The 23263-nt window shown below is 36.3% G+C and overlaps 1 long non-coding RNA gene across 1 annotated transcript; it reads left to right on the top strand.

Annotated features, from left to right (window-relative positions):
* Positions 1–504: 504 nt before the first annotated feature.
* Positions 505–17968, top strand: LOC134759702 (uncharacterized). The gene is made up of 3 exons (XR_010136282.1): positions 505–1053; positions 1581–1644; positions 17495–17968. It is a non-coding gene; the product is annotated as an uncharacterized LOC134759702 (long non-coding RNA).
* Positions 17969–23263: the final 5295 nt, after the last annotated feature.

Genomic DNA, 23263 nt, shown 5'->3' with positions numbered 1-23263 from the left:
AAGCATTGATTTTTAGATCTGAAGAAGACTTTCATCCTCAAATATGAAAACTATCATACTAATAACAATAATTACAGATAACTACATACTATGAACTCTGCTATTTTGCATGCATCATCACATTTCATCCTCAGTGATGCTTTGAGATAGAGAATCATATTATTTCCATTTTATAACTATTCGCTTTTTTTAGTTACAATCAGAATAATTCCAAATTTGTAAATAGTGAAGGCTTATTATTTGCTGTTTTCAACAAAGCAGAGAAATCTGAATATCAGTGTTGATTCCAAAGATATTTCTCCATTTTCTCACTACATATATTAAAGGAAATAATGGGCTCCAAAGGAAATGTTGATTGGGAATTAATTGTGTAACTGCCTGCAAAACAATTTTGCCTATTAATATACCAGTGCAAGAGAGGATTTTCCTATTGTATAGATAAGTGGAAATCCAGAGGCGCTCAGTGAAGCAAAGTTGCATTTACCTTGGAGAAGATCTGAGATAGACAAAATCTACACATTTAAATACAAAATTGTCTTTGTAACAAATGTTGATTAGACTTAAGAGGCTTCAGGGACTGGGTTTTTTTTTTTTTTTTTTAAAGAAGAGTAAAAATCCTAACATTTGTTGAGCCCCTTCTGTGGAGCAGGCATTGGGCTATATCCTCTTCACACTGCATCTCATTTAGTCACCAAGGAAGCCCAGCGTAGTAGATATAATTGATTCCATTTTACAGAGGAAGAACAGAGGGACTAACTTGCTGAAGGTACACAGGTGAGAAACAGTGAAAGGGGCTGTGAACCCATCTCTTGCAGCAGATGGGAGTGTGAGTGTCAGTTTTTCAAATTCCATGATGGGAACCCTGGAAAAATTCAGATGTCTAGTGAATGAAGGGGAAGAATGAGTTGTAGATTGTGACTGGTCTTGTATTCTGAGCAGGCAAAGAGCTGAGATTAAAGACTTTAACCTGCGGAAAATTTGTTGTGTTGGCTACCAACCAAATCTGTTTTCATTCTCCTGGAAGCTCTGACCCATGTTGAAAGTAGACTTCTGGTAAGTTTTCCTGAGTTGATGTCTGGGCTTTTTACTCAAAGGAGATAGATGTGAGGCTCTTAATCTGGTGCCTTCTAGCATGGGGAGCAGAAAGTCAGAAGCCAAGATGCCCTGGCTGATCTGTTCTTCTGTCTTGAGGAAAGAGTATACGTTAAACTATTTCCATTTGACGTAAATCTGAAACACTCTCTGCGGTAAGGGAGGACAGGGGAAAAACTTCTTATCACTCTGATTGAGGAACAAAAGAAGGTAAAATAATTATCTCAGTCCACCAAAAGGTAGAGAAATGGGTCTGGGCCCACCTGAAAGTATAGTGTGCCTTGTGCTCTCTCTCTTCTTCCCCTCTATTCAAGTAAGACCTGGAAACTCTTAAAAACCTCCAGGGAGGTAGGTAACAAACACTTTCTCTTAGTAACCCTCTAAGCCCATCGTAGTGCTTAATAACCCTTATGTAAGGACGTTTCCCCTCTAGAGCAAACTTAAATCATTTGGCTGCAGGTTAATTCTATTTTCTTTCTTGTCTCTAGTAAGGAGAAAGAACAGCTGTTTACCATCTTCCCAGAGTCAAATTGAACACACCGGAACAGAGAGGTATCAAATCACCCCCAGACTTCATCATTCAGGCAAAATGGCATTGACATGTCAGTAGTTCTCAAAGTGGTTCTCTGAACAGCAGGAACAGTATCCCCTGGGAACTTGTTAGACATGCAAATTCTCAGGCCCCACACCAGGTCTGCTGAATCAGAAATTCAGGAGGTGGCCCCAGAAGTTGGTGTTTTAACAAGCCTTCCAGGTAATTTTCATGCTATCTGAAGTTTGGGAACTCAATAGTTATGAATGATATCATATGTAGATATTTTGATCAGATATGGGTGGCTGTTACTAATAATCATTTGAATAATTCATAATGTTTTTTCTACATTTGTGTGTATGTCTGTATATAAGAATGTATATAATTATGTATTGATTTAAGTGAGATTTCTAGTTTGGAATCAGTTATTCTTGTAAGATATGGTGAAACTAGTGAGCATGAGAATTGAACCTTTGGCTCTGGCCTCATGAGTATACAACCAGAGAAAGTCTAAGAATTTCAGTTGTGTTATGACTTGTGTTAAAGAGTTATGGCCTGCAGAAAGTTTTGAGTTTCTTCCAAACATTTTAAATACTGTTGCTGTGCAATGGTAGTCCTTGCACAGGTTTGTAACATCCCCGTTTCAAATCTTACTCTTTACAGAAACTCTCATGATACCATGACCAACGAGATGCTAAGCTGACATGACCCATGGGCCCTCTGTATTTTTCCTTCTAACTCTTGATAAAATTGACCTATATTAAAGGACCTTCTCCTTGTTTTTCACTCAAGCTTAGCTTTGGGAATCTTGCCTATGCTAAAGTGAGATTAATGTTTTGAAACATTATCCAGACCCCTTAATTTGTCTTGATAATTCTCAGATTGTGTTGCACAGTCAACATAACTCCTGTTCTTCCTCCACAAGCTTTAATGAGGTATAATTGTCCAATAAAATTGTATAAATTTAAGATCTTCAATGTGATGATTTGATATACTTATATATCCCCATTTTTTGAAGAAGCTGAGAAAACGCAACCAGGCTGCAAGACTAGGACAAAAGATTTTCCACCATTTTTATATGGGTGTACATAAGCCAGCAGGAAATCTTTGTCAACCATACCCTTTTAGGCATAGATCATGTCTGTTTTGTTCACTGCCACATAACTGTAACTAACCTTGGGCTTAGCACAGGTATGTTGTCAATGAAAACTTGCTGAAAGAATGAATGAAGGAAAACATTTTTATGACTATTTCAATGGGGCAACTAGGAATTCTGCTTTAAATGACACCTGGAAGGATATATGAGAAATCTTGTAAAAACTTTATAGAACCTTTTAGAACACATTCACCCAGGAGCCGATTTTTTTAATGTTTAAAATGAGCATATTCATTAGTTATAAAAAATATATATATATATATGTGCTGCTAAAATATTTGTTTTGGGATCTCAACTCAGGTAATTAAGATGTTCCAAAATATGGTATTTATCTGTTCAAATCCAACTTTTAGTAATAAATATTTGCCAAGGTAGATGTACCCTAAATATCCAACAGTTTATTTAGCAAAATAACTTGTCTAGAATAATCAAGAGTTCTCAAAGAACTACTGGTTATGACTAAGATTGGCTATTAAGACATGAAACACATCATATTCTTTTCCAAATGTTTTGAACACATAATGATATACTTTTCATGTTTTTCACTTACTTGCAATTTTTTTGTCATGCATGTTCTTCAAACAAAATCTTCTCTTATCATGTTATCTCTTTTCTTCCCCTGCTGTCAGCTTAAGATATAAAGTGCTTTTTCTTTCAACAAAGTTGGGGGGGAAAAGATCTTATTTTTAAACTAACTTGGAATGGTGTAAATTTTTTTAAAAATCAAACATTGATATATTGATAGCATGTACTCAACATCAGACAGTATTGTATTTCACAAATGTTAACTCATTTATTAGTCACAGGAATTAGGTACAAACACTATGCTCATTTTGCAGGAAAATTTAGGCACAGAAAGGTTAGGTGAGTTTCCCAAGGTCATACAGTCAGGAAAAAGAAGAACTGGGACTCAAACATAGATAGTTTGGCTATAGTCCATGTACTTCCTATTGAACCATGAAGCCTTTCTGGGATTATGGCTCTATTTAGGTCATCCTAGGGTATTGCCTTCAATCGTGGGTTTGGGGTGGAGAGGTTCATGTTGAGGATTTATGGATTAGGAGCTATAGCAGCTGCCCAGATTTTCAATTTTTCTGATATTAAAGTGGTGAGTTTAAAAAGCTGACATTTGTAAAAGATAATCATTTCTGAATTGGGAGGGGGGATTTTTCCACTATTTAAATGGGATTTTTACAAGCATAAATAAATTTACTGAGAAAAATGTGATGTTTTACCTGAATTCCAATTACTTTATTTTTAAAATAGAAGTTAAAAGTCTCAGAGGCAGTTGTCAATAAGGGCTTCAGCTGGAACTAGTATGTTTGCACACTCCTCCCTCTCCTTCGGCTCTTTTCCTTCACCCAACCCTGTGGAAAGAAAAATGCCAAGAAGAAAAATGGGGAAAGTGATGCTATTAAATATAGCACTGGTGCTATTTTCATAGGTGGTGGGAAGTTTTAGCTTTTCTATCTTTTACATTCTCTATGGAGCTTTATTACCATTTCTCAGAGATGCAGATACTGAAAGAGAGTCCAGGATTACTGGGGAATTGGGTTTTATTCACTTCACTTGTTTCAGGTAGGGGGGGAAATTGTGAAAGAGTGGAAAAACAGCAAGAGCCTACTAGATCAGTATCTGTTTTTAAAGTGGCATTCAATTGAATAAAATTTTTAGAGTGCAGGAGTAGAGTTTTCTGATTTTACTTATTTATTATGGCAAATTTTATTCAACTTTATTATAGAAAAATCGAAAAAAGATAACTGCCATGAGTTTCAGCTTTCTTAAATCAGAACTTAATTTGGGAACTGCCCCTAAAAAATCCCCTCAAGAAAAATCTACCAATATTATTTTCAACTAAAATTGGTAAGGAAAGATATTATAAAGTATTAAAATCATAAGAATACCTTTTTATTTTGAGAGAAAGTAAGGTTTTGTATAATTCAACTTGCAGAGTTCAACATTTTGCAAATTAAGGCAGTAACATGTTAGAGCCTTTCCACTCTAGTCAATGGATAAAGTCTTGACCCTTAATATGTAATGAACGTATGCAAATAATGGAAAATATTTTCCAACCGCTGATTCTTTTGCTCATGTTACCAAAGATCATTTCATAGTTTCAATGATTTAAGTTAGTTTTGCTTCCTTCTCTTACCTTAGTAAAAATATTCTAAATTTGTATTCAAAATCTCCATATCCTCTTGGCTTCCAACTGAGAGTTGACAAATATTACGAAGAAGCAGTTAAAACCTGTCCATTAAAACTTATGACACTTAGACTATTTGTATACACATGACCTTCAAGGTTATATGAAGGCAGTCCATTAATCCCTCTGTCTGGTCTTTATGTTTTCCCTTTACTCTTAAAACGAATGAAGTTGATAAGGAATAAATATCACTAGAAACATCATGATTTTGGACCAAGTTACCTGAATTTCCTGTTTGATAATATTCTGTTGAAGAACCATTTACTGGAGGAGCCAAATGCACATGTTCATGGTGGTGGTGAGGAAGAGGTGGTCAGGGATGGGGAAGGAAGGTGGGTGTGGGTGGGGTGGAGAGCAGTACAAAAAGAGACCACAGTGTTCTACCCCGCACTGCTGGTGTTTTCGGATTAAGATGGGGGATTAAGGAATTTTACTCAGCAATTTGAGATGCTTTGTTAGGGACTGAGGAGATTTGAGCTGCTTTGTTCTCAAACCACATGTTAGTGAAAAAGCAAACAGGCACTTAATCCTGACAGACAGCAGAACTTGACATCAATTTGCCCCTTGGGAGGTGACCAGGCGTTCCCTATGAAGGGCTAAAATGGCCAGCCCTTGTTTTCCTGGAGCCTAATGCCAACATTCCATCCTAAACTGTATTCCTCAGCAGTGGGGCTATAACTTATTTGGTTTGACTAACCAAGAGTTTCTAGATACTATGGACTTTTACATTATTTTTAAAAACAAAACAAAAGATCTTTTAAATGCAAATAACCTACAAGGTGCCAAATATTCAAAGAGTTTTCAAACATGTCTAATATTTTGTTCACTCAGTCTTGAAGTGAAATATAGAAAGGCTGAGATTTTTTTTTTCCTTTTGAAAATAATGGTTTCCTCTAACAATAAAATCACAGGGCAACATATCAATTTTGGAGCCCATGGTTATGAAATAAACATCAATTCTTATGTAGATGTTTGAGGGAGATTCTACTGAATAACTAGTTATATTCTAAGGTCACGTCCTTCCAAGCCACTGAAGTAAGACAAAAGCAAACAAAATAAATAGGAAAGAAATTAATGGCTTCTTCAATTGAATTTTATACATTATAAAACTTAAGTATACATAGTTATATAGTCTGGCACACAATCTGAAATTGTGGGATAAAGGCTCACTTTTCCATCTTGAGTTTGTGCCACCCTAATCCATTGACCAAAAGTTCACTTTTAGTGGCCTGTTGATTTACTAAACGTTGCATGCATTGGGAAGCCATTTTTAAAATCAGAATTAAAGCAGCAAATTTATAAAACACATTTTAGAGCAAATCCTTACATTCTAAAGAATTTCTAGTTGAATATTCAGCTTGAATCAATAGCTACTGTACTCTGGTAGGATGTAAAAATCTGCTACATCTTAATAATTAAAAAACAAGTTTTGTCACCATTGCCAAATTGCTACATATTGCACTATTTAAACACAGAACTTTGAGTCAAGTCAAGCGTCTGCTCCTGCTCACCCTTATCTCTCCCCTGTAAACTCAGGAAAACTTATCTCTTTATGTCGACTCTATAGGTGATTTTCTCCATTCTGCTAGAAACTCAACATTTTCTTCTTAAATAACCATAGAGTTGTTCAAATAATCTTTTCTTTCAGGATTGGTGCAGCCCTCTTTATGTTTACATGACACTAAACTAATTTTTAAATGACCATGAACACATTATGATAGAATATCTTTATAAGAAAGTTAATGTCAGCTGGGCCTGGCAGCTCACAGCTATAATCCCAGCAGTTGGGAGGATAAGGAAGGAAAATCACTTGAGCCCAGGAGTTTGAGACCAGCGTGGACAACATGGCAAAACCTCATCTGTACAAAAAATACAAAAATTAGCTGGGTGTGGTGGCATGCAACTGTAGTCCCAGCTACTCAGGAGGCTGAGGTAGGAGGATCACCTGAGCCCGGGAGGTTGAGGGTGCAGTGAACAGAGATGACCCAACTGCATCCCAGCCTGAGCAACAAAGTGAGAAATTGTCTTAAAAAAAATTGATGTCACTTTATATTTCCAAAGAAAAATGGTTGTTTTCGATGTTGAAACTTTAATTTGAGGAAAACATACCTTTGCACAGGGCAATGGAATGAGCATAAAAAAGTGTTCGTATGCTTAGTTGCCAATTTGGGAGATGAGACAATTTCCAATATTTTGTATATCCTTAATTATTTATTATAAAAACCAGTGGGACAGAAATCTGAAATTTAAAGTATTATAAAGAGACACTTTCATTAATTTTATTTAAAACATTATATGCTTAGCTTTAGATGACTTTCGAGTTGTGTTGTTTCTCTCTCCTTTATGAAGGTTTACCAGGCATATTAAAAGGATCAAATACAAGGTGAAGTAAAATCAGAAACACAATATTCATTTATTTAACTCTGGTACAGTAGAACAAATTCAGGGTGACTCAAGGGACACAATGTCTTGTAAAACATATGTACTTAATATAAGGGTCATAAAACTTATTAAATTAAAAGCTAGGTTAAAAATAGAAAGAAAATTTATGCTGCTGTCTAAAATAGCAATAATTTCCCTTTGGCCTTTCCCTTTCCAAGTAATATGGATTCTGGTCAGGAGGAAAAAAAAAAAGGCAACTTATAAAATCTTCATTTTGGAGGACAAAATGCAAATCTGTTTTAACTACACCATGCATTTTAACAGGCAAGTGATACGGCTGAAAATAGAGTAGTAAGAAGATAAAATGTTTAGCCTTGAAAGGTGTACTTGTGATGAGGATTCAAGGATATAGGTGGCATTATTCCTGAGTGCAAACAATAAACCCCATTCGTGTTAGCTGGTATCCAGGAAGAATAGCTTTAGGGGTGTGGGGACAGTAGAAAAAATATTAAAAAATAGTTGATTTGGCTTTGTAGCAGCAGGACAGTGAGTAGGGAGCACAAAGTGTGCATTGCTGTTCAGTCAGGGCACAGCAGTGCTTCCCTGGACAAAACCTTCCACCCTTGTCCCAGCAAAATTTGGACTGTGACAAAATCTATGTAAACCAGAAAATTTGAAGTGAAGATTGACCTCCTATTTGTGTTTCACTCTGCTGCCTGTGGGCCACTGGTGTAGGAAAGGACACATTACCCTTACAAAAAACTTCAGGGTTTGAGAGTAAGGGTGGCCTCAACTTTGTAAGCACTTGTATTATTTTTTAATCCATGCAGCTAAAATATATTGGGTTTGCTTGAACGTTTATTCTCAACATGATAGCCATTTTCCTAGCTGGGGTTCCTAGGTATAACACCTTAGTAATTTGAAACCAAAATAAATATCAATTTCCTTCTACTGTAGTCACATGGGGGGTTGTTTGGAATTTTATCTTCACACGAAAGTCTTACGGCTGTTGAGAAGGGCTGTGCCTGTCATTTATCTGTTTACTCTCAGACTCACTCCCATCCTTTCCTTGCTCTTTTGTCTTCCAGGCGGCTTAACCCTGCAAAGTACATTGCCATCTGGCTTCCACAAAGGCTCTGCAAAGGGAGACGCTCGTTAGGGAGGAGGAGAGAGGCTAGGATAGCCATTCTCCCACTCTCCTACCTGCGTTGAAAGTGCTTCTGCAATGCCTACCTCTCCCCTGAGGTCTCAGACCTGCCTTCTTCTCTTTGTCCTTCTAGTCAAGGGGTGGCAGTGGCTTTATGTCTTTGCCAAACTCTTGGTGATCTCATCATCCCCATTTGGACTTTCAGTTCTTCCAACACTTTTGTAACTAGCTCCCTAGATTAAATCTCTAGGTTGAACTACTTGGTAGTGATTCTATTTTTCCTGACTAATGCCAGGACCAACTGATTTAAAAAAATTATTTCCAGAGTATTAGTTTGAAAGATAAGAGATTCTGCTTGATGTCTTTAGGGGTCTTTGCCTGTTGGCCAGTGGGTAGGCTGTTGAGTCATAGTAGTCACTTTGGCAAGGTTCTCTTTTTGGTTGCAAGTGAAGCAAACATGTTTGAAGGTGAAATGAGAAAGTAAGAACTATTCAAGGTCTTTACAGGGTGGACATTTTAGGAATACAAGAGAGGTTGAACTGAAAGGGCTGTGTGGATATATTGTTGATCTTGGCGAACTCCCCTGAGCTGTATAGCACTGACAATGGAGTGCTATTATAGCCTTTGGAAAAACTCAGCTAAAACCTCATAATCCATTTTTCTTTCATCCTTGCAATCTTTTTTTTTAAAATTCTGTAATGAACTAGCCTGATAGTGTAAATAGCCTCATTTGAGCTAAGATGGGCAATATAAACACACACACTCAGAGATCAGTAGAGGAATTCTGAAAATCGTACAGCAGTTTCTCTTTCTTTCTCTTTTTCCTCTTTCTCTTCTCGCTCACAATTTCTAACAAAGTTAAAAGTTGGTTCTCGTGATAAAACTTCATAGGCTGCTGTCTGGAATGAATTTTCCTGAAAGAGCTCTAACTGCTGGGGGAAGGAAGGAATCTGGGATGGGGTGGGGGAGAATCCAGACCTCAAACCCAATAGCTTTGCCATTCAAAATACCAGCTTGAAGGTTGACATTTGCAGGGACCTTGGGAGTATAGCATGTGGGGACTTTTATCCTGCTACTTCAGTGACAGCTGGGCCTGGTCCAAACAACACTGCCAGTAACATTGTCATCGAGTGGGTTAAGTGGAGCTGGAGGGGAACTTCCTTTTAGCTTTAGACTTTAGACTACAAAGTCTCAGAGCCTTTGGGTATTCATTCACCATTCAGTGAACTTAGACTTGCCTGAAGTTTATTTTCATCAGGCTGTTAGTAGGGCTTGGGAAACCTTGGAAATGGAATGCTCAGTCTTTGTGAAGACTTTCTTTTAAACCTACCGATTTTGTGAAGTTTAAGCACATTGTTCATTGTGTAATTATAGATGAAATATTAGAGAAGTGGACTAATTATACACAATGCACTCAAACCCAATTAAATTAGCATCTGTGGTGAATGTAAGGATATTCTCTTTTACTAATAAGAAATATTTTCTAAACAACAGAGAATAAAATCATTAAATTGGATATGCTGTAGAGATTATAAATATCCTATTAGCATATAAAATGAGGATTAACCTTATTTAATCACTGCATGCCAGATCATCAAAAGTCATGTTGCACCCCCGTAATGTTGCTGTATTAATTCTACAAAAATAACAATAAAAAACCCTACTATTAATCAACATAGCTCTCAATAAATGCTGTTCTTGTCTACTAAATTAAACTGTTGGAGAAATTCAAGTATTCCCATAATTGCTTAACAAAATAGCAAAAATACTTTTCATTGTGAAAAATACCTATTCATTGTGATATTATGGCTGATTCAGATTTACATCATCTAGTGGCTGAAGAGGTGTGTCTTCCTGGCTAGGCAAATTAGCCTACTTCAAAATAAATAAAATATACTATCCATTCCAGATAGCACCACAAGTGACCTTTTGAAAATGTAAATTAAGTGATTGCAGATACCAAGAGTGTATTCAAAATGAAAACGTATGGACTTGAGACATAGTGCCACCATTGCTCCAGGGATTAATTGGCAGACTGTGAGTCCAGGGATATCTACCTTTCAATCTGGGTCATTCAATATTCCATTGGAAGATACTCATGACCATTGTTTCTGTGATTAAATCATCAAATCTAGGTGGAGTGACAACAAAGTGGACTTGGGGTTATCCAGATTCATGTTATAGCTTATTATGAATATTGATTGGATGCAGTAACAAAAAACAAATGACAGCAAAGTTGAAGGTAGCCATTTCATATATCATGTTCATAGATTGCCGTCTTTCACAGCTGAGGGACAGAAATCAGTCAACAGGGATGGTTGATTCGAGGGAGTCTTTGTCAGAAGAGAGTGAAAGAGCTAAAATCAATCCTTCTTGCTTTTTCTTTCTTCCCTGTTTCTCTTTCTTCTCTCCTTCCCTCCCTCCCTTCCTTTGTTTTTTCCTTCCTTCCAAAGAGTTCTTCTTTATATTTCTTCCAAAATTTGAAGGGCACTTTTTTCTTTCATTCTTGTGAAAACCATAATTACAGGGCCTGGAATATAAATGTACTTATAAATACTGAGAATAATTATGGCTATTACAACTTCGTATTTCTAATTTGGTGAATTAAAAAAAAAATCAACACATACAATTCTTTTTTAGGGGAACCCTTCCACTTAGTTTGCCTACTCATCCTTATCTGAGGAAGTAAGTTCAGTTTAAACTGTAAAAATTCAGATGTAATTGGAAAGAAATTTAGAATAAACTGGAGGTAACCTGTCTGTGGGGGCATGGTAGGGCACACTGTGATGGGCCCACGGGCAGGGGACTGAATCCAGGAATACATGTGGAGGGCAGAAAAGTCTACCTGGGAAACTGAAATTTAATAAACACATCAAACACATGAAAGAAAATGTGATTTTATCACACTAGAAGTATATCTCTCAGAAAGCCACTTCAAAGAAAGCAAGCAGAATGCATGCGCAAGTCAAAGTCCTTTTTTGTCCTCAGGACCAAAGCTGCTTAGCCGAGGAGTTTTTCTTTCTGTCCAAGTGCCATATACCATTTAAGTTTTTTTCCAGGTTCCTTAGATTTTAAAGCCACTTGCACTACATATATGTAGTGCAAAAAGAATATATATATATATATATTCTTTTTTTTTTTTTTTTTTGAGATGGAGTCTCGCTCTACTGCCCTGGCTGGAGTGCAGTGGCACGATCTCAGCTCATTGCAACCTCCACATCCCGGGTTCAAGTGATTCTCCTGCCTCAGCCTCCTGAGTAGCTGGGATTACAGACGTGTGGCACCATGCCCGGATAATTTTTGTATTTTTAGTAGAGACGGGGCTTCACCATGTTGGCCAACCTAGTCTCGAACTACTGACCTCAAGTGATCCACCCTCCTCGGCCTCTCAAAGTGTTGGGATTACAGGGGTGAGCCCAATGCACCCGACCAATATATGTATATTTAGAAAATCTTCTGTGGCTTCTTTATTCTATAGAGAGAACAATATGTTGTGAATACAGTGTTAATAATAACTACTATTTTTGCCCTTTTTGAACAAACCAACAATTGTGAGTTTTAGCTTTTATTTTTGTTCTCTTTAAGCTCAATTAAACAGTACTTTTGCCTTCCAGAAGCCATTTTTACAATTTATTTGAAGTTCTGGGTGAATTAAAGAAAATCCTATGCCTTCAAATTTTAGATGAACTTATAGATTTTCCATAACAATATTACTTTAAAAGACTCTTTTTCCTCCCCCTTCTTCCAGGTCTCACTGGCCCAGCAATTTAGCCTTGCCTCAGAATTGTTACATTATGGTCAAATGGTTTGGTTGTGACACAGGATGGTTTTCAGAAAAGCAGCAGACAGTGTCTAGAAGTGGGAAAAAAGGTCTTTATTGAGAAGGTCAAAAGGGACATAAAGGCAAAAACTGACTTTCACCGGAACAGAACTGGAGACCAGGCCTCCAGTGTCTTTTTTGTAATTCATTGCTTGTTTTCAGGTCCCATGATAGAATTCTTCCATAACAGACAGAGGACTTTGTTAAATTGTAAATGAGTATTACTTTAAGCACTCTGTGGAAATATATTCTCCCCCTATAGCCCATACATTATTTCTGCTTAGTTATAGTGGGTCACATTTCCCGTAACTATCAGAGAGAACTTAATTCAACTCACACCAAATCACTTTACAATTGTGCAGCTCTCTTAATCAACCTTTGTATCAGCCACGAATGTGCAATATGACCTAATGTGAAAATGTCTCAAAGTGCTGACTCAAACTGTTAGTGAATAAAGGCTAGTCATTACCATTATGACACTAATGTGATGCAAAATAAAATTGAGTTGCATCAGCTGAACATTAGTTTGCAAAAATATTAGTGATTGACTCCATTTTCTGTTCATATTTTATTTATACTTAGATATGTATACATATATACATATGCATATATTTATTTTCTGTTTGTTTGAAACAGGCTTGCGGCAAAATTTTTGAGGGTAGAGGAAGGAAGCCACATTTTAACACTGGAAAAAGACACGGGGTTAAAGGCTGATCATATGTACATCATGATCTCCTCTCTATAACATGAAGACATGTTGTTGTTAAAATCTTATTAGGATATTTATATGCACATAAGCAATAACATATGAAATTATCATCTTCTTGTGTACTTTGGTGCTAGATTCCAAGGTTTCTAACAGCCCTGGCACTTCTTACTGCTTCGTATTACTCCAAAATTCTGACTTTGTATTCACAAATAACAAAAATTTGAGATTTTTTTCTTTCATGGGCCTTCTTTCCTTCTTCTTTACTAGACAAAAAGTTACTTTGAGATAGAAATACCTTTAATAAACACTGTCATTAATTACTTGTGAACAAAAGAAAGTGAGGTATAAAACTAGACATTATTTAGCCTCATCCCTACTGATAATACTTTGTGGAAAGCAACATCAATGATCTTTTTCTTACACAATTCAGATAGTTTTGAGGAAAAACTCATGGGCTTAATTAATACCTGTGCATCCTAAAACTAGCATTGGTTTCAAATTCTAAGCTGATAAGTAGTCATTGAAAATAAATCAGCAGGAAACTTCCTTAATTTAGAGAAATTTTCCTAATGGTAAATGAGAAACTCCACCCTGTATCTCATTTTGGTTCTCCGGAATTCTGAAAATCCTGAACATAAAAGTGAGGTATTCGTGATAAAATACTTCTGATTTTATTTCTTTAATGGTTCTAACAAACCTAGCACACAAATGCAAAGGAGATATGTTGTCCTTTAAAATTGCCAAGGACAAGAAGTTTTGGCTATCAGGAAATTATTTAACCTGCTTCCAATTGAGAGAGTATATGTCTTCATAATATAGCACCATAAGCGATCAGTAGAGAATACAGCTAAATTAAAATGCTGGCAAGCTCAGTTCATTCACTTTTTAGAAAAACAAGTAAAACCTTCCAGCAAGATGTGTAGAAATTTTCTATTACGTGATGACTTTCATATTTGAGTCCATTTTACATTGTGTAATATGTGGCTTGGGCTGTTTTTATGACCTGTGCTTTATTACCACATTAAGACAATCCACATTTCAAAAAAGAAAAAGTTTGAATAATTTCAAAGTGAACTTGCCAAAATCAGCATTCAGAAGCATGGGTGCTCATGCACGCAAACACAGGCACACTTTCAATTTACCTAAAAACGGGGATCGCCGTTTGTAGCTAAAATGCAATCTTTCTTATTTTTAGGTTACCGTGAGAAAAGGTATGTGGGTGTGATTCCTGCAAATGGATTGCCAGTTTCTTAACAGTTCATCATTCTTAAATGATAGAAGTATAGCAGCACCCTTCTGAGAAACGTCTTTTCTGTAGATTTTACTTTGTCCATGCCAGGACAAATTGCGTGCTAAGTTGAATAATTCTGAGATGTGAGACACCTCCATAACTGTCCTTGGACTACCAAGGAGCTGGCATTTCTCTTTGGAAGATGAGGGGAGAATGCTCCCTGCCCTCTTAATTGATGATTTACTGTGCTTTCCCTTGGGACCACAACCGATGCTCTGTAAGCTTGTTGAATTTTGAGGTAGATACTAAATATAATCAATATATAAAAGTATAAAAAAAAGGAGAGAAAAAAATGCAATGAAAATTTATGACCTTAACATTCCTTCAGGGTCAAGCAATTTATCAAATTCTCTCACTTTCTGGTTTCAATTACACAGCCATTGTGGAAGGAACTTATTTTAGCAGGTTCATTTGCCTCAGTGGGGAATACAGGACTTTGGCCTAATGCTTCACCTTTAGTGCAGGCCATTTGAGCCTTAGAACAAATACCAATCATCACTCTTTGGGAAAAAAGAATCTGCATCGGCGTGGCCTGTTGGAATGGGGTTTCTGTCAAGGTAAACGGTTGTAGGCAATGACTGTGGTAGAGTGGCGATAAATCCCATTTTATTGCTGAAAAATTCCAGCTTCTCTCCATGCCTGACAGCTCCCCACATTCTCATACCCATTTGGGCAATTTCTGCACTATGTCCATCTGGTTCTCATTACCTCTCAACCTGCCTGCGTCTGATCCAGAAAAAGAGCAGGTCAGAAATGGGGCTGGGGGGACGAAACCAAGGTGATGAACAAAACAGAAAGCAGGGGGGTGGCCCATGGGGTTCGGGGAAGAGTTGATGTTGGGCGGAGTAGGGATTCCAGCTAAGAATCTGAGTGGTTTTGAGAAGGGGCCATGTCAATTATTGAAAATGATCATGACAGAGCTGGAGCCAGAAGCCAGAGAAACCTGTATCTTTAGACTCAGGCATTAAAAAGACACCTGTTTTAAGGTGAAAGAGAGAGGAGAGAGAGGGAGAGGATGTGGTAGGTAGAGGAGGGTGGGAAGGCAACTCTATTAAGGGCACTGCCGGCTGGATTATCAGAGTAGAGGACCTGTTCTAGAAAAGCCCGGAACCCCGTGTACACAGTTGGCAGGCTTCTAACTATGCTGATCAAACTCTGCTGGAGATTAGATTTTGGTTCAAAAACATATGTTTTTGAGGACAAAGAAAACTCTTCGCCCTCCAACCTTATTTTCTCCATCTTTCTAAGAAGAATAATATTTAGAAACTAACTTGTCTTAATTAGGGCATTTAGAATGACAGGACTAGCACTGAGTCACTTGGGATTTCATAACACTACATATAATCACTTTTGGAATGGAGTGCATTTATGCCTTCAAAAAGTTGGCCTCATTTTCTGAAGCTGAAATCCTTTTGATCATAATTACTTCTGACCTAAAATTACCCACAGTCACCATACAATGCCACGCTGGGACAAAAAAGAAATACATATTGTAAGTATCTGATAACAGATATAAACTATTGGCCAACATAAATAGTATCGTTAATTAGACTAGGATGAAACTATACAACTATATATTTCTGAATATAACATTTACTTATTATTCTTTTGGTGCAGTGGGTGGGGCCATTGTCATAAATACTAAAATAAGAGTGGTTAAAGTATATTGAAGTATAAATGATAAAGACCTGAGAACTTTGCATAAAAATTAGAATCAGATGAATGATTGCATGGATGTAGTTATTTCACCACCTGTTTTGAAGTCAAATTTTATATGCAAATGTCTTAAAACCAGGTATGATTGTGTATTCTTAAATACGTCAGAGAGCTGTGGCATTATTATGATTTGTAGACAGAATCTCTCATGTTAGATATGTTTGGATGGACATATTGAATCGTTTCTTAGTGTCTTCTGGATCCCAGGGGTCCAGAGTGTATTTCAGGTCCTCAAAATGGACATTTCTGACAGTCAGAACCCCAGTACTGCATTGAATATCTGTTTTTTATCGGTTGAATTCCCAATATTGAAATTACGTTAAATTTTAGTTGCTGAGCCAGACCCTTTAGACAAGAAATACTGGCTTCCAGTAATCGGGATTTAATTTCTAAATTTTCAAGTCGTGAATGCTCAAAGGAGGTTTTATGAAATGTACCTGAAATTGTAAATGAATCCCACATACACTTAAATTGAGAAATTGTTGCTAAAAATTTTAAATTAAAACGACAAGATAATTTGGACTGACGTACATTAGAAATCATAAAAATGGAAGTTTGTTAACTTTAAAATGAATATTTTAGTCAACAAATAAAATTCTAAAACAGACGTTTTCACATGGACATATTAAAAGGCATAAACCTTTAGCTAGGGTCACATATCTATTAAAACGGTCTTGATTTTAATGGTGTCTCTAATTTGGAAAGTAATTTCAGATTCTTAGCCAAGAAGAATCTTGCTTGAACTTTACTTTTCTAGGCTGTACATATACCAGAGAAACATGATCATTTAAATTCTAAAGGATGTTTGTTTCTTTTAATAGCATAGCAGAGAATTAATGGCATGGGGGAGGGGGACGTGACAACTTAACCTGATGTTTGATAGCTGTTTACTTATGAATGTGTGCCACAGATTTCAGTGTCTGTAAAAGAAGGGGAAATAAACAAACCGATGGCTTTTAGGGAACTTAAGACACATGGAAGAAAGTGCTTAGAAGGCTATTGAAATATTTACAAAACAAATCATTTACATTAACTTTCTTATGTGTAGAAACTGGAGTGCCCATGAAAAGGCAGAACCAATTTTGGCTATGAGAAGTATTTCAGCATCAAAATGGTTAATAGTATTATAGCTTCAAAAGAGCCTATTGGCTCACCCTCAAGGATGCCCTGCAGTTGTTGTTAAAGTCATCAGATGAAGCTAGCCTTCTCAGCTAGCCTTCAGATTTGTCTGCTAACAGTAAAAATACTATAATAAATCGGTAACATATGTTGCCAGGCAAGGAAAAGTGATATAAATAAAGAGACTGGGAGACCCAAACCAAGTACAATGTGAAAAGAATTTAACTTTCAATCTATTTGCTGGCTAATTACCATTTGAAAAGTAATTTGAAAGTGTTACTGTTATTTGCTGATATTCTTCCTCATTTTTCTTTTTTTCCTCTTCAGATTGCATTCTTACCCAAATACTCTTCGTGATTGCCTGCTTTGCGGTTTTGGGGTAAGTCCCAGTTTTCCACAACCTTAAGAAAAAAAAATGCATAACATAAAAGATGCCAGAAAGACTTATGTGTCCTGATATTTGGGGTCTGTGAAATATACATGGGTTTGTTACTGGGGGTGGGAGGCATAATGAAATAAAGAAAAGCGATTTGTTTCTGCAAGGATCAAAATTGTGCGAAAGTGTGCATATGCAAACGAGGCTCCCATCAGGAAAGCCGCCTCTGGAATGGAAATGACAAAGCTTGGAACACACACAATCAATTATTTTCACCAGCATTTAAAATATAGAAAACAAAATCTGCTTTGGGAATTGACTGAATATTTTATTTAGCTTTTTTATTGAGACATCCTTTGAAAAATGGCATAATATAAATAGTTTTACAAAGCAACAATATAATCAATCTCTAAACTAGAATATAAATCAAGGATTTCATTAACTGCTGGTAGCCGGTTTAAATTGTAGTCTTGTCCATAATGTCTATCTATCTATGTATGTCCAAGTTATATTAAAAACCTTTAAATGGCTTTGTAATATCAGCTACATCTAGCTATTATAATAATTAATGGTACTGTTTTATAAATCAATACATGTATTCTTGATAAATTCATATCCAGTTAATGGTGTAATTTAAATAAAAAATTAATGTAATAAAGGACATACAGAAGCGGGCAGGAAGTCTTTAAAGGTTAAGAGCCAAATTTGTCTAAATTCATTTTTAACCTGTTTTGGAAAAGTTTATATTTAAAATCAGCTGAGACTTACCTTGTTTCTGTAAAACTAATCTTGCCATTTCTGGTGGTATCTAGTATTAAATTTTTAAGATGTTTTCTGACGTTGTTTTAATTACATAGTTACAATACTGTGGAATATTTTACTGTCGTTGCACTATTTTGTGACTATTGCATATTCTTTAGTAAAATAGAACAAAACAAACTAAAAACCTCATACCAGCAATTTAGTTTTAATACACAAATGTATGTAAATGATTTATTTTTTGAAAATCTCCAAAACTATATACACATTTTATTTAAGGGGAAAAGGGACTGACTAGTTCAATAAATTTGCATGTGGAAGAGCCGAGCATTTTCACTGCTTCCGCTGAGTGAACACTCCAAGAATTTTAGAAAGAAAAGAAAAATGCATGGAAAAGTCTGAAATGTATTTTAACACTGCACCCAGGTACAGGAACATTCTACCAAAAGATGAGTGTATTATAGTTCTAATTTAAAGAATACATACCAAAGACATATTTAAAAAATAACAAGATTTAGAAAAACAACTGAAGGTTGTATGTTATCAAATACAATATCAAATCTTTCCAAATAAAATTTCATTTGGTTCATAAGAGTAAGCATTTTACAAAAAATATCTTTCAAAATTATGCAGACCAGTCTGCCCTGCCATCCTCCTTGACATGATGCAGAAATGTTCCTTTAATCCACTGAGCTTTTTCTGACATTTTTCTTAACATTGCTGAGCCTTATTTAGAGCACCAAAGGAGGCGTGTGCAGTTTCCTTTGACACTGATGGGTATTTCAAAATGTTACAGAGAGAGCGGGGAAAAAAGAAAGAAAAGATTTGCTGCCAGTCACTTCATCAATAGAGCTACAGAAGCAATTACTATTTGTTAAAAGTTTACATTTCAAATGAAGCTAAATTTTAAAGAAGTCTCCTCCTTTTAGAAGGACTGGTGCTTGGAAGAGAGAGGAAGAGAATGCACATTAGTGATTACATGTAAAAGTGCACTCAAGTACTGGAACCATTTAAAATGTATTGTGTTTTTAGTCGAAACCTGCAGCAAAACCACTCCTAAGAGGCTTAATTTAGGTTTTATAGGAGGAACATAAAAAAGACCAGATTACAGCAACATGCTGAAATATGGGGTACATTTTAAATATCTTCATTTAAAAACGTATGTTTATTTCCCCTCCTGGGATCACTAACGTGTGTCTCCACAGAGAAAGCAAGGACATGCATTCTTAAAAATTATCTGTTAAAGGGATCACATTCCAAGACAGGTTTGAACATTTTTATTACTACAGATAACCTCTTAATTATGTCACTGCCTTCCACTTGTTAATCAGGGACATTCAACATAGTTAACCATGGAGTGGTTTCTTTAGAAGAATACATTATCATTAAGGATTAGAAACACATTTTATTCCTATAATCATATTGCATATATGGTTTTAGCACTGCTAAAACCCTATTTACCTGCTTTAAATACATAACACCTAAGAAAGGATTTAGATGCTTATAACAATGTTGTTCACTACTTCAAACTGTGCAGTCCATGAAAAGCTTTAAGAGACAGATAATTTTACTTTTCTTGTCCCCCTCCTCCACCTCCCCCATGTCCCACGCAATTCCTATTTGAATTGATTTTAGGTTTCTTGTGCGGCCACCAGCATCTGAGATACTCAGGTACTCTTTCAGAGACCAAGGTGTAAATGAAGTAAATAAAATCATGTTTCACTGTTGCTTTATCAACCCCTCTAGGTAGTTTTTCTGACAGCCAACCTGCACTGTTAAGACCCATAAAATTATGCAATAGTGACTTCTTTGGAGGTTCTCTAATCGGATAATGGCTGGTGTTAGGAGGCAAGGGCCCAAGGCAATGTTGCTGGTACTTAACACTGTGGTTGGTCATTACTTGTCTAGTAGAGACCAATAAACAGCTGATTACTATCCTATATGGAGCCAATATTTTACATTTATCCTAGTTATTTTTTCCTTTTCTTTTCAAGTTCTTATAACAGGAAGTATTTATCAAGAAGATCTATGAGTAATAGCTTCCCAGGCACCTTAAAAATAAGAATTTTCCTACCATGAAATGATGCCTTTTGTGGAAAGGTGGGAATGATTCTGGTTTTTACAAGAGCAAAGGTTTGATTCGTTTCAAGCCCATTTCTTTCAGACAGGGACACTCTGCGACACCATCCCTGCTGCTCCCTGTCCCTTTCCCCCTCTATGACAGGTTCACAGGCTGCAACCAAGGGATTTTAAAATGCAAAGGTTTACATTAATATTTGCACTCTGGCAATAACAGGACCATTTTGCTTCCTCTGTAAGCCTGTGATAATTGATGCTTCATACCTGGAACTACGTTTCATTTATCTCTTTACACATGAGGATAGTATATAAATAAAAGGTAATGTATGGAAAGGAAACAACCATCTGAAATAATAATCCTAAATCCAACTAGATAATCTGTTAAAGCTGTAAGAGCCAGAGATGGAGATTTCTAAACTTTCAAAGAAAACTTGATTGCAAACGAGAAACCTGTGCATTTTTGAATGCTTATTGAATTTGAATGTCTGTGTGGGACAAAAAAGAATCAGAGGGACAAATGGAAGGCAGGAAAGAAAAGGTGTAAATTTTAGACGTGTTTTAAATTAATGTATTTAATGACATATTAGACTCATTACAATTTTATTGACTTTCCCTTTACATTTGAATATAATTTTTTACTAGCCGATGCAAGCTGCAAAATGGTGAGTCTTCTAAGGTGCCTTTCCTTCCCTGGGATCCTCATCTTAGAATGAGCAGAGGCACATCGATAAGAACTGGACCTTGATTTCACAACCTCATACAAAGCCAGGCAATTCTTGAGCCAAACAAACAAAGGGGGGTGTAAGCGATTTCATTTATTTTGATAATCCTCCTCTTGCACGGGAGCATTTTGCTGTCTTTGTCAAAGTGAATGACAACAATTTGGCCAACTCTCTCTGAGCTGCACTCAACAGTGACAGGCAAATTATCAGAGGCCCTGCACTTCTTATTATCAGAGGAGAAGCCATCAGGGGGACGCATGGAGGATACCTCTCCCTTGTCACTATTTGTCAGTGGGACAAGGGCCACTGCTATGGGTAGCTGACAGGTAATTTCAACAATAACAATTACTCCTATTACTGGTGTCATAAACAATTCGCCCAAGGCATGACAATAGCAAAGCTTTATAATTCAATGCCATATAAATAAATGCCAGCAGGTAACAAGTAATTTAGCTCCAATCAAGCTTTCACCCCGGCATTAATATTGTTATTGCAAGAAAATGGAAAATTGAAAAAATTCAATATGTTAATGAATTAAGAGAGATTCAAGGGCTAGACAAGAGGAGTTGGAAAAAGGAAACCAAAATTATTGTGGTGTCATATTTGGTTCCATCCTGGGGGCCAAACATCAGTATAATTACTTTAAGACAAGAAGGGGAACTGGAGTGCCTTAGATCTCAGAGCAGGGAAAAATGTGACATGAGCTTTCAAAAAATCCACCTAACTCCAATTTCTGAAGAATATAAGGAAAAATATGAGACTGTATATATATAATGTAGCATTTCACTGGCTTTCTTTTTCTACCTGAAATATTTCATATGAAGCAGAAGCATGAGTATCAAAGGAACGTTTCCATCTGTTTAAGAAAATTGTATCAGCACCTGCTTCCTTTACATTAAGTCTCATAATGAAACTATTTTAATAATCCTTTTTTTTTAAATCTGGGGTGAAGGTAAAGCTGAAAGTCATCTTTGCTCTCCAGCTGTCCACCTTTTGGAAGTGGACTAGAGGATACAGTGTTACCTTCATACGTAAAACTTCCTGATCAAACCAATTTGCAATTTTAGTATTTGTCCAGCAAGACAATGTGCCATCATGGTGACAGCAGCAAAAGAATTTGAAAATCTCTAATTAGGAGAGCTGCACACCAATTAACGCATGTCAAATTTCACTTCATCAAGTGCCACTCTAATTTTTCCTCTAAAAATTAATGGATTTTTTTTCTTTTGGTATGTGTGTGTGTCCCCTTAAGGCAATGTTGATTCAAATCTGCTCAAGATGCAGTGTTGCACAGCTAAGCATCTTCTTGATTACAATCCGCCACACTTCTAACTGCGCTCATTCGCACTGCCACGGATACTTTGTCAACAGTCAAATTACACCATGCTGATAACAATGCATAATGGTGTTCCTCCTCCAGTCCCCTGTCAGGAGAGGGGCTTCATAAAAATGTGATGTTTTCTTCTCAACTGTATCTAAAGGAAGTTTGTATGACCAGGTCCCCAGTCAGGTGTTGATTTTTAAAATTAGTTTGTTAATTTCAAAAAAAAAAAGAAGAAGAAGAAGAAGCAAAATGATGGCATATAAAAAGTCCTCATTGGAAAAAAAAATCAGCAAAGAATGAGGAATGGAGAATATCTATGGCCAAAGTTTTGCTTAAACACTTTGTTCTGAGACATTTTCAAGAGCACTATTCTTGGTTAAATACCAGATTTTTTTTTTTCTTTACTTATGGTCTATAAACATTGGAAGCCTCTCTTGAACTGACTGTATTTAGATTGTGCTAGAAGTTTGTTTAACTGCCATATTTGCCAGAATCCTCAAAACATCACAGGACATAGAAGACAAATGACTTTGTGTGTTGTGGGGAGGAGGGTGGGGGGGAGTGCGTAAGGGGGTCAGGACTGTATATTCCAGATAAATGTTGATGCACTTTTAACTATTTTTTACCCTAGTTGCTTGTTGCAGATTGGTGTGTCTGAGGCATCAGCACACGTGGGGAATATTTCTCACTGAAAAATGAAAGAAAGAAATGCAGTGATTAAAAGATGATTTTACATTTAGTCTTTTTAGAGATTATTTAGATTTCTTATTTTTCAAAAACAATCAGAACCAGAACAAAAACAAGGAAATTAAACAAAATTTTAAATATATTCTCTC

Source organism: Pongo abelii, chromosome 12 (assembly GCF_028885655.2).
Source record: "Pongo abelii isolate AG06213 chromosome 12, NHGRI_mPonAbe1-v2.0_pri, whole genome shotgun sequence".
NCBI lineage: Eukaryota > Metazoa > Chordata > Mammalia > Primates > Hominidae > Pongo > Pongo abelii.
This window is presented reverse-complemented; position numbering and strand designations above follow the sequence as displayed.